This window comes from Nyctereutes procyonoides, unplaced genomic scaffold, assembly GCF_905146905.1.
Source record: "Nyctereutes procyonoides isolate TBG_1078 unplaced genomic scaffold, NYPRO_anot_genome, whole genome shotgun sequence".
In the NCBI taxonomy this organism is placed as follows: domain Eukaryota; kingdom Metazoa; phylum Chordata; class Mammalia; order Carnivora; family Canidae; genus Nyctereutes; species Nyctereutes procyonoides.
Genome location: NW_026575141.1, coordinates 1,887,750 through 1,902,164, shown reverse-complemented (window position 1 = coordinate 1,902,164; position 14,415 = coordinate 1,887,750). Strand labels below are relative to the sequence as shown.

The 14,415-nt window shown below is 38.1% G+C and overlaps 1 protein-coding gene and 1 pseudogene across 1 annotated transcript in view; one reads left to right on the top strand and one right to left on the bottom strand.

Moving 5' to 3' along the window:
• Positions 1-7,087, top strand: part of LOC129498113 (60S ribosomal protein L15-like) — a 36,794-nt pseudogene extending 29,707 nt beyond the window's left edge.
• CHCHD3 (coiled-coil-helix-coiled-coil-helix domain containing 3) overlaps positions 1-14,415 on the bottom strand; it is a 276,896-nt gene that overhangs the window by 138,541 nt on the left and 123,940 nt on the right. The gene's annotated exons all lie outside the window — the stretch shown is intronic.

The following is a 14,415-nucleotide window of genomic DNA, read 5'->3' as shown; positions in this document are numbered from 1 at the left end:
AGATACAAACCTAGGTCTTGATCAGTTTCATAAATGTGAAGCAGACTCTGGCCTGAGTCAGATGAAAATGGTAGACAAAAATTTCCTGAGCGTTAAAAGGAACTGGTATTTTTCTAATGCAAAAATGCTATTATTCATTATCAACTGAGTCACAGTTATTACAACATATTGTACACAGGATCTGATGTCCATTCTCATCGTGGTGACTCAAATTCAACTCTGGTAGCTCTCTGTTCCACTGTCATCAGTTCTACCACAGTTTTGTAAGAATGAGACCAAGTAATTCTAACGGTGCACACTCAGCATGCTATCCACATACACATCTGCACAAGAAGGGTGTATTTCAATGATGAACACTGAAAGCATGAGTCAGAATTTATCATAGTAGCTTCTAAATTGTTCTAGGGCCCTAAAAACATAAAAGATAGTCTTTCTCTGGAGAGGAGGTTGTCAGCTTTGGTTGCCAGTGGGAATCACCTGGAAGCTTTGAAAAATTTTTGCTGCATCCTAGGGTCTTGCCCTGAAAGAATGTTGATTTCACTGGTTTGGAGTGATATCTGAGAATCAAGATTACCTTTGTTTTTTTTTAAACCCTAGTCTGACTTGGTCCATATCTGGGTCTGCTGTCCCTTCCCTCAAAAGATACCAGAGGTCAAAACACCAAAACACAGCACAGCTGAGTCAATGATCACAAGTATTTCAAAGGTTTACTACACATGCAGGCATAGACATGTCTAGGGGAGTCTGTGGGCAAGGAGGTCACGACAAAAGGACTCTCATATGGGGCCAAGGAGACAAAAGAGGTCAGGGGCTGGGGATCTACCTAGAGAACTACAGCACACCAGTGGGATTTCTGAATAATGGTGAGGACTGACTTCAGGTGGTCCATTCCGGTTGCAGGGGGAGGGAAGTATCAAAAGAGCAGGACAGGGCAGCCCAGGTGGCTTGGCGGTTGAGCACCTGCCTTGATCCTGGAGTCCCGGGATCGAGTCCCATATTGGGCTCCCTGCATGGAGCCTGCTTCTCCCTCTGCCTGTGTCTCTGCCTCTTTCTCTCTTTCTGTGTCTCTCATGTATAAATAAAATCTTTAAGAAAAAAAGGGGGGCGGCAGGACTTTGCTCAGTCTTGCTGCGAGTAGCAGAAGTGAGTCGAGTGGCATCATCTGACAATTTCTGACAATATATCTGACTATATATATATATACATGAACAAGCAAGAGGGAGGGGCAGAGGGAGAGGGAAAAAGAGAATCTTCAGGCAGACTCCCTGCTGAACCCAGAGCCCTAGATCATGAGCCAAGCCAAAACCAAGAGTCAGCAGCACAACTGGCTGGAACACTTAGGTGCCTCTCTTCTCAATTCTATATACTGTGTCCAGCATAAGAGGAGACAAAATGGAAGAGGTATAATTGGAGAAAGACTGCTTTTTTCTACTTTGGTTTCCTTCAACTGCCATAATGAACTTGCCTGACACTGGAGAACCTCAGAAAGAAAGGGAGGCAGATTCTGGAAAGTATAACCTGGGTATAACCCTGAATCACGACTCCACAACAACCCCAAGGACCATGATGAAATGGCAAAGGAGAAACTCTGAGCCTCAGGAAAGGTATTAATCCATCTTTAGATTTCAGTCACTCACAAATGTCTACTAGCAACACTAAGGTCTCACAAAATTTGAAAACTAACTAAATTAGAAGTGCAAGTACCTGAGGCAGCATATAAGCAAGTATAAAACCAGAGAAACACATTTCACTGACTAGCATGAATCCCACAAGACCAGCACTGATTCTCAATGATTTTCAAACTGTAGGCTGCTACCTATTCGTGGATTGCAAAATCAATTTTAGTGGGTTACAACCCACTGTCTTTAAAAACAGAAACAGAATAAGAAACTATGAGGGCAGAAAATAGAATACAGTATTATTTCTCATGTTTATTAATTTATCTCTGTGCACTGCATCATGATTTAAAATGTATCACTGAAGGTCATGATTTAAAAATTTTTTGTTAAATATCTATCCATACCAAGGAGGACCATATACATACAGTGGCACAACTAAATAAATCATGTTCACAAACTAAGGGGCACATTTATACTAGCGACGGTATGGCACAGTAGCTCAAAGCGTGGGTCTGGGGCAAAAGTAAGAGCCCAGTGACAATGGGTAAATTACTTAACTTCTCGAAGCCTCAGTTATTCCAATCACAGGAACAGTAATATTAGCACCTCATGCCATAACCAACAAATGAGATATATGTGGAGTTCTTGGCACAGAGCCTGGTATAAGCAAGTGCTCCATAAAATATGATACGTTATTATCACTGCTTAAATGCAAGTCTGATATCTCTTTTACATTATCTCAGTGGTAAAACACTAAAGAACAGGTTAAGGTAACTCATGGGAGCAAGACGGGGACTGCTACCTAAGAAAAAAAAGGCCCTCACCTAATTCTGGAAGAACCTATTTGAGATAAAGAGCCTGCCATTGTAAAAGGGCAAGATGGAAGAGTTATGAACTTACAGAAATGCCACAATGTGAATACAGAGTGAAGAAAGAGAGTATAGGTCAATAAAAGCACAAATTAAATTCTCCCACCAGGACACCTGAATCTTGCTCTTCTTTTAACCTGCCACTAGTAGCTATGACCCTGGCCCACAAAAGTACGAAGTACCCTAAGCTTGCCCTGTTTCCCAGTCTTATTCAAACTGCAAGGAACCACAAGCTGTGTTCTTAAGAACCAATTATTAATTAGAAGCCCTGGAAAGCTGGACGGTGCCTGTTATTATTAAATCCAGTATCAAAAAGGGATGTGGATAATTACTATATTTTCTTCTCCAACTGGTCGTGATGAAACATGCTCAAGTTATTCTTGATACAAGTGTCACCACTGGTAAAGCCCTCAATTTGCTGGCATCTCATCAATGGTACACTTGAAACTCCTATTGCTTGCTGTTAAACTAACAGTTTATATTAGACTAAACACAGTTTGGTAGCCATTGTCAAGAAAATTGGGAGTTGCTCAGGCATGTCAGCAGTTACTGATGTTATTTGTTTGGAAGCCTTGTGATTTAGTGAATCACTAGCAATTGTTAAGCAAGTAATTAAACTATAAAGCCAAGACCTGTGATTTTTCAGTCTTTTCAAAGCAATAATCATCAAAATTCCAAGTACCATTTAACTGATCCCTTCTAAACATGCTGGCAACATTTATGTTGTCATTCATTCTGTTGTATAGTTTATAAAAACTAGATTATGGCCTTTATAGAAATTATATGCTGCTCAGCTACTTTGCTAAATATGAGAGGTTTGAAGGAAAAATTCACAAAAATTACTTAATGAGAACTGGACATAAAAAGTTTGGGATTTGCTCATGCATATAGCTATCTTAGGTTTAATAATAATTCAAAAGTCCTATATTTAGGATTCAAATACTAAAATAACCAGACTATTGTTCTCATAACCTTTTCCAAACCTAAGACTGCATTATATAAATTTCACAATTTCTCTAAGTGCCTTTAAAATTACAAGCAATTTAGTCTATGATTCATGTACCATACGGACTGGATGCATTTTTTTTTTTTTACTTCACATCTCAATTATATCTTAATATTATGGGGACTGAAATGCATTAAATAAATCATATTTCACAGACTCCTGGTAAAGTAATAATACTTACATGCATTTTAGAAAAATTGGCCTGCATTATAAATGTATTCATAATGTCATTACCTGCCTTTCCACACTAACTGAAATATTAGGCAGCAGTGCCTACCTACTTCAAGCCACTGATGAAAGCTTTTAGCAAACCTTATGCTTATTCTGTCGCTGGCAATCAGCTCCGTTGGTTAATATAATCCAATGTTTACAAACAGCCATTTATCCTATATATAAGCAGCTCTTATAATTAGCAGAACATTGTTACTGATTAAGATTTAATCTGGTGGCTAGTATTTCTGCACTGTGCTACATAAAGAGATTGGCTATCCTTTAATCAGTCAAAGGACATTGCCTTTTCAAAGTACTTTATTAATAATGTAAAGTGTTTTACTAAAAAGCATACTGCCATTAAGATAATTAATTCATTAAAATCTATATTGCTTAAAAACAATACAGTGGTGTTATAAAATGATTTTATAAAATGGTAGGGGGAAAATTAGCAAGTACCTTCAACAATTTAAGAAAACATATATTATTTTAGAGACCTGGCAACATAGCTCTTCTCTACCTAATTGTTAAATATTACATAAGTGTGTCTTTGGTTTACATCTCTGCCTAACAACTTACAAGGCACTTTCATGTACATTATCTCCAATGATGTTCCTGGTCATTCTGTGAACTAGGTATCGTGGCTATTAATCATCTCCATTAAACAGATGGAAATACTGAGGCTCATGGACATTACATGACTTGCCCAAGGACATATGGCTAATAACGGCAGGAATTCACATTCTTTCCTCCATGCTACATTGCAGACTTGGTGCATCTGTTTCCAGAACCTGAGTAAACAATCTGAGTAACCCATCAAGAAAACACAGAAATATAGACCATACACTGTATACAGTTTGGAAATAGGCTGTTTCAAAAGGTCGTCTGGAATTTGGTTTGGGGAAATCGATGTAAGTCCCAAATCAGCCTAGACACATTCTTATTTAGTCTATAATACTTTTGAACTATGTTAACATAAAAATGTAGTGATCCCAGGTAATCTACCCACTCTCTATGCCATCATCTCTAAGGAAGCATCCATATCGAATGGAAATAGGATTGCCAGAAAGCTGTCCCCACAGGCTATACAGTCCACAGTAGCAGGGCTCCTCCACCATCTTCTCAGACACCTATCTTCCCCATGAGTCCCTCCAACCCCCACCAACAGCAAAGGACTAGGAAAGGAGAAGCCTCCCCAAGCAGAAAGTTTAGATCTCTGAGCCTGGGGGAAAAGAAGGCAGGAGTGTCCCAAAGAGGAGCTGGAGCTGTGAGGACCACACAGCCACTGTTCCCATGAAGCATGGGGTATGGTGAACATGAGTACGTGGCAGTTGGGGGTCATGGGTGGTGCAGGAAGTCACATAGCAGCAGGCTATCCCTGAACAGAGCAATACCGAATCTCTCATAAAAGAAACCAAGTATCTCTACAACAGTGGAGGGAATACAATAATCAAACATACCAGCCCTTAATGAGACGAGTACTCACAAGAAGATGGCTTTACATGGTTTCAAATACTGAGAACTGTCAGTCACTCACTTAAACATGAAAGAGTCTTTTGAACAAACAGGAAGGTTTCCAGAGGAGGAATGAAAAGGATATACTCAAGCATCAAAGTCAAGAATCTGGGGGAAAAAAACCCTTGAAATCTCAAAATAAATTAAAAAAAAAAAAAAAAAGCCTGAAAGACATAAAAAGCCAAAAAAAAAAAAAAAAAAAGCCCAAAAAGCCTGAAAGGAACAAATGAGTGTGGTACCCATTTATATTAATTGTCATCATAATTTCTTCTGTGGCTCAAATTGATTAATTCAAATTTCTTATCCCCAGGGCCCATCTGCTAATAAATAGCCCCTATGGACATATTCTCTTTTGAGGAAAACTATTAAACACACAGCTCCATAAATGTATCACATGGGAAATTACCTCCCCTAAGGAGTTAGCTATCTAAAAGGTGTGAGTGATAGGAGGCAAAAACATACTACATTTGTCATTCCCACTAGCATTATCAGTGCTAATGAGAAAGTACATGAACAAGAACACACACCTCTTAATTTGAATGTGTTACAAATAGAGACTAGATTAGTCACAGCTACTGGGATTAAATGTTAGTGCAGAATGCTGAAAAACTGCACAAGGCGATGCTTATGGGGGTTTTGCAGCACAATGTCAGCTATTTAATTACAGTTTTCAAAGCATTTAACACCTCTTAGCACACAGAAACTAGACGTGTGTATGCCAGTGTGTTATTCAGATGGCTCAGGATTTTAGGTATAACTCAATTATCTGGCATCCCTGGGAAATAAAGTGCTCCGTCTAAGTGCATTTTCTATATAATCGAGGCTTATATCTTCATGCATCCTAAATCCCTGATTAAATCTGTGGCCATCTGTAAAGGAAATCTTTCCTCAGAGTTTTTCCTCTCCTTGCCTCCTTACAGGCAATGGGACAGAAAGTAGTGAAGTGCCTCTTCTGAGTTTTTTGTTTTGTTTTATGGATGAATTAAGGCCATCATTAGAAATATTCATCACCAAAGTACTTTAAAACAGTTTCTGCTTTTTACATTTTGCTTTTTCCTTCAACGTCAGGCTTTTAGCAATCATTTCTCCAGGTTGACTGTGATGGCTTCTAATTTACAGACTCCATTATTCACTCTAGCCTTGGAGTTTGTTGCATCTTCCATGGACCGGTGGGGGCAATAACTAAATGTGTGAAGAAATATATTCAAGCCTCTCCGTCTGGCAGCACCCATCAGCTCAAAGGTATGCCAAGACGGGGCACTTAGAAGTGCATCCAGGAGCTGCGGAGGAAGCAGCATTCCGATATAATGGGCTTTCTTCTCAGGGTGCACTGCTGGCAGTACTCCCAGCTATCTGAACTCCACAGGGCTCCCCACCCAACCTGGCCCCATAAAGCACGCAGACTAGGGTACAAGGCCCAGCAAGGTTATGTCATATATCAGATTCACGTGCGACATGGTGGCCACGAACACCCAGTTCCTCGGTACAACCTATAGAAAGTCTGTCCATCATGGGATTAACTAGCTGGAGCTTGCCCATAGCCTTCAGTCTGTTGCAGAGGAGGGAGATGGATGCCACCCACTGTGGGGCTCTGAGAGTCTTGAATTCTTGCTGGGTTGGCAAAGACTCCACATACAAATTCTTTGAGGTGATCCTAATTGATCCAATCCATAAACCCATTAAAGAAATCCTGACACCCAGTGAATTACCAAACCAGTCCACCAGCACAAAGAGATGCAAGAGCTGACATGTGCAGGCCACAAGAGCTGTGGCCTTTGAAAGGTTCACAAGTTCCACCAACTATTGGTGGCTCTCACTGTGCCCCATGGAAAAAATGCAATACTCTTCAGCTCCACCGTTACTGCTAATAAAAGTATTGTTGGTAAGATTCATACCTAATAAACAATTTAGGTTAATATATATACATATGTATAAAATATAAGTAAAATAAGCATCAATAAGGCTAAGAATGGGGGCAAAAGGAAAAAAGCACATGGTTTTATTATTCTTATTAGCACTCAGAAATGGAAAGAGAAAGGTATTGTTGCATTTACCCTGCTGGTTTCCATTTTTTTAGAGAAGATAGCAGAGGAACTCTTAGACCCCCATACTCCACATCCAAGATCCAAGTTCCAACACAACCAAGGAAGCTATTATCTCAATGGCCAACATCCTCTCAAAATAATTTAAAGCTGATGCTTCCCAATCATACAGGTGCCTTATTTTTAGGCCCACCTATTTTCATCCATTCTTACATGATTCCTCCTGCTAAAGGCATTATGATCTGTGTGTTCAAATGACCCAAAAAGATAATGGTAGGGCAGCAATTTGTTGAATTCTATCCTCAAATTTGTGACTATATCCAACACAAGAAGCAGCCAGTGTCACTACTTAACAACAACAGTCCTGATTCATACTCATCCTTGAAGACCATACTTAAAAGATTTCTTACAACTTCATGGCGGGGGTCTCGCTGCAGTTACTGCCTAGGCAGCCACATCTATGCGCCACTCCCGCTTCATGGCGGGGGTCTCGCTGCAGTTACTGCCTAGGCAGCCACATCTATGCGCCACTCCCGAGGCTATGCTCCACTAAGACTCTCCCTGCTGCTCAGCATAACCACACTTCAGCTCACAACAATGCTTTTCTTGTCCTCTTCAAAACATCCCCTCTGAGACCATTAGCCACTCACTGGAACAGCAATTCCCAGACTGTAGTTCTTTCTGCAGGCTCTGCTCCCCTACATAGATTTGTAACTTGAGACTCCATCTCTTCAACCACAGCCTCCTTATTTTCTATCTCTTTAGCCTTCTTAACAAACTGTAACTCTCAAACTTCACCTTCACCAGCCAACCGCCCACTTCCTGGAGATGCTGGGGTTCTCTACCTTGCCAGAGACCACAAAAATTAGGAACTCAATCCTGTTCTTCCTAATGCCATCATCTCCCCTGCTTTTCCAGTGAGCTGCTGGGAAAGATGGGTGTCAGGGCAAGAGTCTAGTCAGGAAGGCATGAGATGTTTATGAAAAGAACAGGACAAGGTGGGAGAGTGCTAACAACAGAACTAGGGCTTCCCATGTCCGACTGTGGAATCTGTATGTAGAACCTCCTAATCTTTGCTCATGTTGCCAAACACAACTACAAGAATAGTTACCTACAAGAATATAATAGGAACACAGTGATGCCAGTTTACAAAGCACTTTCATATGTCATCTCTCTGAATTTCCAGAACAAAACTCTGAAGAACCTAGGGTCATTTGAAAGATGAGGAAACAGATTCAGAAAGACTGGATGGTGGCCAAAATCATATATTTAACAAGCAGGAGAGCTAGGGAGCACATCACCCTGAGTCATAACTTCTCTAAGTGTCCTTTCAGGGTCCCCCATAACAACTCTAGGCCTGTATTTGTTGACAGGGACCATCCAGGAGGCACAAACCTCTTTCTAATGAGGTCAAGAGACATCGGAGAGAGGAATGTGGAAAGTCACACAAGGCAGGAGAAGAGGGAAACATTATTACATTCATTAAAATAAAATCCTTACAGTGACTAGTTTATCAACCTTGATATAGATGAGAACAAGAGTTGAAATAAATTATTTATGATGTATAACAGTTTAATGGAGTATAAAATAGACTCTCTTTTTCACACTTAGTAAGAGTTGTGAGGTTCTTAATGTTGCCATATCCAGACTGAGCCTGTATCCTACTCATCCAGACTCTTGACAGAAGTATAAATTTTCTAAATTGTTCTCTAACAACTACAAGTTAAGAAAGAAAATCACTCTCAGTGTTAATGATTGCAATTCTCTGAAGATACTAAAGAACCCACTGTAATTTCACATCACTGAATCCATGGCTTTATACATCAGAAGAATTTTCAGACAGTTTCTCCTGTGTGGTTTTAATATTAAAAGAAGATATCTATATGAAATACACTGAAAAGCTAAAAATGATATGATGGGATCTAGACTAGTATTATAGACTTGAAAGTGCTGTATGACAACATCCATAAAACATGAAGAGAGAAAAATGTATCACATAAATGTCCTCTGAAAAAGTAAACAAGTACTCCTCTTTGTTCATAATAAAAACAGGAAGAGTTAGCTAAATGAAGTTCACAGGTAACTTCAATAAATAACAAACTGATGCTATTTATTAACAGCAAAATCCACATTACATGTGCTGTCTACCACCAGGCATCTGATTGGCTGTAAGGGTCACAAAATATCCAGCCATGCAAGAGTAATAAATGGTTTAGTAGCAAATAGAGACATGAGATGCTGGCAAAGAGAGAAGAAAAGAGTAAGAATAAGGCATAAGCATGAGCAGATCCTTTAAAGAATAAACTACCAGGTATTTAAAGTAACCCTAGGAGCACAAAAATTTCTGTTTATATATACATTCCAAATACTGCATAAAATATTTCAATACACAAAGAATAACCAAGGGTCTTGATTATGAAAATACTTAATAAAAATAAAAAGAGACTAAGGTTCACTGTGAAGAACAGATAAATCATATTAGTAAAAAAAATTTTTAAATTAATGGTCATGACTAGGGAATTGCCTTGATAAAACTGTTTTAAAGTATAGATCTACAGTAATACAAATAATGTGGCATTGGTTTAAGAGTTGGCAAATATAGCAAATGAACAGAATTTAAGACCAGAAATAGTCTTATTTCTACATTAGAAATTGATATAAAATAACCAAGATTTCCCTAAGGAGAATGGACACATTATTTATTTTAAAAATTTATACTAGCAAAACTGTTTGGGAAAACCTCACATGATAACATACACCAAAGTAAATACAAGAGTGAATTAAAATTTCATTGTAAAAAACTGAAAGCATAAAAGTAGAAATAAAACTAAGTAAATCTTACAGACGGACACACCTTTCTAAGCATATACTTACTATAAAAAGAAAACATGGACAGAACTGACTAAAAATTTAACAAAAATATTTAAAACAATACTGGAAAATGAAACAAGGTTATGAATGGGCAAATCAAATTAGCAGTGTGTGTGTGAGAGAGAGAGAGAGAAAACAAAAATATTATAATATAACCTTTCATCCAAAAAATTTGCTTCTAGAAATTCATCAAAAAAACAGAAAACATGCCATGGATATCTGCAAAGATTTAGCCCCAAGGTATATTCTTCTCCCCAGCTTTGTTGAGGCAGGAAACAACAAATGTTGGAGAATATGTGGAGAAAGGGGAACCCTCTTGCACTGTTGGTGGGAATGTGAACTGGTGCAGCCACTCTGGAAAACCGTGTGGAGGTTCCTCAAAGAGTTAAAAATAGACCTGCCCTACGACCCAGCAACCGCACTGTTGGGGATTTACCCCAAAAATACAGATGCAGTGAAACACCGGGACACCTGCACCCTGATGTTTATAGCAACAATGTTCACAATAGCCAAACTGTGGAAGGAGCCTCGGTGTCCATTGAAAGACGAATGGATAAAGAAGATGTGGTTTATGTATACAATGGACTATTACTCAGCCTTTAGAAACAACAAATACCCACCATTTGCTTCGACATGGATGGAACTGGAGGGTGTTACGCCGAGTGAATAAGGCAATTGGAGAAGGCAGACATTATATGGTCTCCTTCATTTGGGGAATAGAAAAAATAGTGAAAGGGAATAAAGGGGAAAGGAGAAAAAATGAGTGGGAAATATCAGAAAGGGAGACAAAACATTAGAGACTCCTAACTCTGGGAAACGAACTAGGGGTGGGGGATGGGAAGGTGGGCGGGGGGTGTTGGTGACTGGGTGACAGGCACTGAGAGGGGCACTTGATGGGATGAGCACTGGGTGTTATTCTATATGTTGGCAAATTGAACACCAATAAAAAATAAATTTATATTAAAAAAATCTGTTCAGATAATGTCTTCAAATGAGGAGAAATGTCTACATTGTATATTTTGTTATTTAATGTTCAAATTCACAATAACCTTTATACCATCTTAAAATTTTGCCAAACCACTAAGCATTATCAGGTTTCTGTTCCACAAATAATGTACATGAATCTGCATTCTTTTTTACTAAACAAGCAAAACTTTTACTCATTCTCAAGGCATTAGCTAATCAGTATTTATTTACAAAACAGACCACTCTGCCAAAATACCAGAAAATCTAATGAAGATTGTTGCTTTTTATGTAAAATTAATGTTTTAGAGCAAGTTGACAAAAAATAACTTAAAATAACTTTCTTATATGTATAGCTAATCAGTACCATTAGCACTGAGATTTATCATGTAGTACCATAGTTGAAGGCATAATTATATTAATGAAAAATTAATTAAATGAAACAAACCAAGTAACACAAATAACCAGAAACAAAAGGTACTTAATCTCAATATCTGAACACACCTATTTGGCTTTTGTACCAATTTATTTTCCATCCTGCCTGTTTCAAAAGCAAATTTAATAGTATTTTCACTTTATTTTAAAACTTGACACAAGAAGTTGGGGGAAAGAAAAGAAAAATGAACAAACTGGGGGCACTTAGATGGCTCAGTCATTTAAGTGTCTGCCTTCAGCTCAGGTCATGATCTCAGGGTCCCAGGATAGAGTCCCACACATTGGGCTTCCTGCTCAGCAGGGAGCTTGCTCTCCCTGTCCTACTCACTCTTGCTCTCTCTCCCTAGCTGTGTCACTATTCTGTCTGTCTCGAATAAATAAAATATTTTTTAAAAAAGAAAATGAACAAAAAACCTGATAGCATTAAGAACGTAAAATAGTTTCTAAAATTACCTTAAAAATTGAGATACCACTTAAATTCAAAAGAAATATGAAAATGAGAACAGATTTTTTTTAAGTTTAAATAAAGACCATTAAGTTTTACGTTTGATGTAGAAAGACTCAAATGTTTAGTATAATCGCTGAGCACCTTGATTGATTTTCTTTTTTAGAGAGAGAGAGAGAGAGAGAGAGAGAACGCACACCCACACATGGAGAGGTGGGGGGCCAGAGTGAGAGGGAGATACTCAACGTGGTGCCTGATGCAGGGCTCAATCTTGGGACCCTGAGATCATGACCTGAGACAAGATCTAGAGTTGGACACTTACCTGACTGAGCCACACAGGCATCCCTCTCTCAATTTATTTTTGAAAGATATACTTCCCAAGCAAAGTAAATTGACAGGCACTAAGTGTATCATTTAGCTGATAGTATTATAATAATATCATTGCATTTGATAATATGGAACTACATGATGATTATGTTTAAGATAAGCACAAAAACCTGGATGCCAATTTTCAAATGTTAAACTGCAAAAGAAAAAAAGAAATCTATCAGGTACCCAATTTATATAATTAAACATTGAGTTTGATTTCCTCCTGTATGTGTCAGTTTAATTACTATATTTCAAATATGATATCCAGGTTATCAGTAAAAACTCCAAAAGGCTTATCCTCATAAAGTAAAAATGTGACAATGACTCCACAGGCAGCCACAAAACACCACCATTAGAAGGACGTAGGGGCAAATACAAAAATTAGTGAATAAATAGATACACAAATTTTGTGATGTCATTATCAAATAATGAACCTAGGTTTTTAAAACAAACATAAACATCAGTTGGAGAGTTTCTATTCTGAGACTTCCTTTTTAGTCAAGTCTTCCAAAAAGTCAAGAAAACTGGTCTCATTACTTTATAGGCACTCCCTGCCTCTAATTGAAAATGTTATTACAGTTCCATCACCAAACAGCCTTGATTCTAAATGACTTCAGTCTGCTCCCAAAATATCAAATCTATTCTCAGTTGATGAAGATTTATCACCTTGGAGGATATTCAAAGGGATGTGCTTTTAAAGGCAATTTTTGGAAGGGGGGCGGGAAGAAATTAAAGAGGGAAAGAAGAGGGAGGAGGAGGAAAGCAAGGCTTGTGAGCAAGGCCAGCTCCAACAGAATCAATAAGACAGCTTCAGGGAGGCTCTCATAGAAGGAAGAACACTTACCATTTGATTTTAGTTTATTTTTAAACGATTCACACCAGTCATACTTTGCAGCCATGAACTGGTGACAGTTGGAGATGCTTCTGTGTTTACATGACCAACAAGGATACCAAACTCAAGAAGAAAAATGGTCTATGGGAAATCAGCCACTAATGTTCAAATATCATATGTCTACTCAACATAATATATAAATGGCTTTTTTAGTTTAAGATTTTCTTCCTCCACTGCACAACTGACAATTGACTTTCTCACAGCTAAAACTTTAAAACAGCAAAACAAATTTTGAAGACATTTTCTGTAATTAAAAACGGCTGGATAGATGCTGAGAGAGAATTTTTCAAGGATAATGTTGCTTTTCACTGTTCTGCTCAAAGATTCAAATGAAAGAGAAATGTGTTGAAATCAAGTAATTAGAATTCCATTTGGTCCATCACCCCTTTCAAAGATTCTAGGTTTTACTGACAACTTTTGATCACCATAATATCTAGGAAAATAATAGTATTTGGTGTTTTCAAGTGAATATATGTAATCAAAAAGTCAATATGATTTATAATCGCAAAGGAGTTGTCAAAAAATGTTAAATACCTAAATACTTTTTTAAATTGGCTTCACATCAGAAAGCTCAAATATCAGCTTTGAAGACCATGTAATTTTGGCAGGCTGATAACTCCTCATAATATCCATCTCACCATGTTTAGCAGGGCTCATTAACATGAAGGATGGGGGTAGGAGCCAGGGGTAGGGACCAGAGGCATTTCCTTGATGTTGGGTGGGGAGCAGTTAGTTCTGACCTAACTATGTGTGGAATGTGAAGGAAATGTGAATGTGAAGGAAGGAATGTGAAGGAAAGTAGTATGCATACCTTTCAGAACTTATCCCCATATATTCCAGAGAAGGGATATATATATCCCTACTTCCCTCGCCCCGACACTGTCCTGCTGTGTGGAACAAAAACATGAAAATAAGCTTTCTTAGACTCTATGGATGAAGATTAACCATACACATATACTAATATAAAATTTTAAATTGCAGATTCCATCTTTTAATGAGTCTATATTTACTTGCCAAAGTGGTATAATAGTAGTTGCTACAGGATGCAGAAATGTATGTGAAATCCTCCAAAAATGGATAATACCCTTTCCCAATGCAGTCAAATGATTTTCAATTTTAAGTAGCCTCATTAAAAAAAAAAAAAAAATCTAGGACACAGAATAAATGACCTCAAAGAGT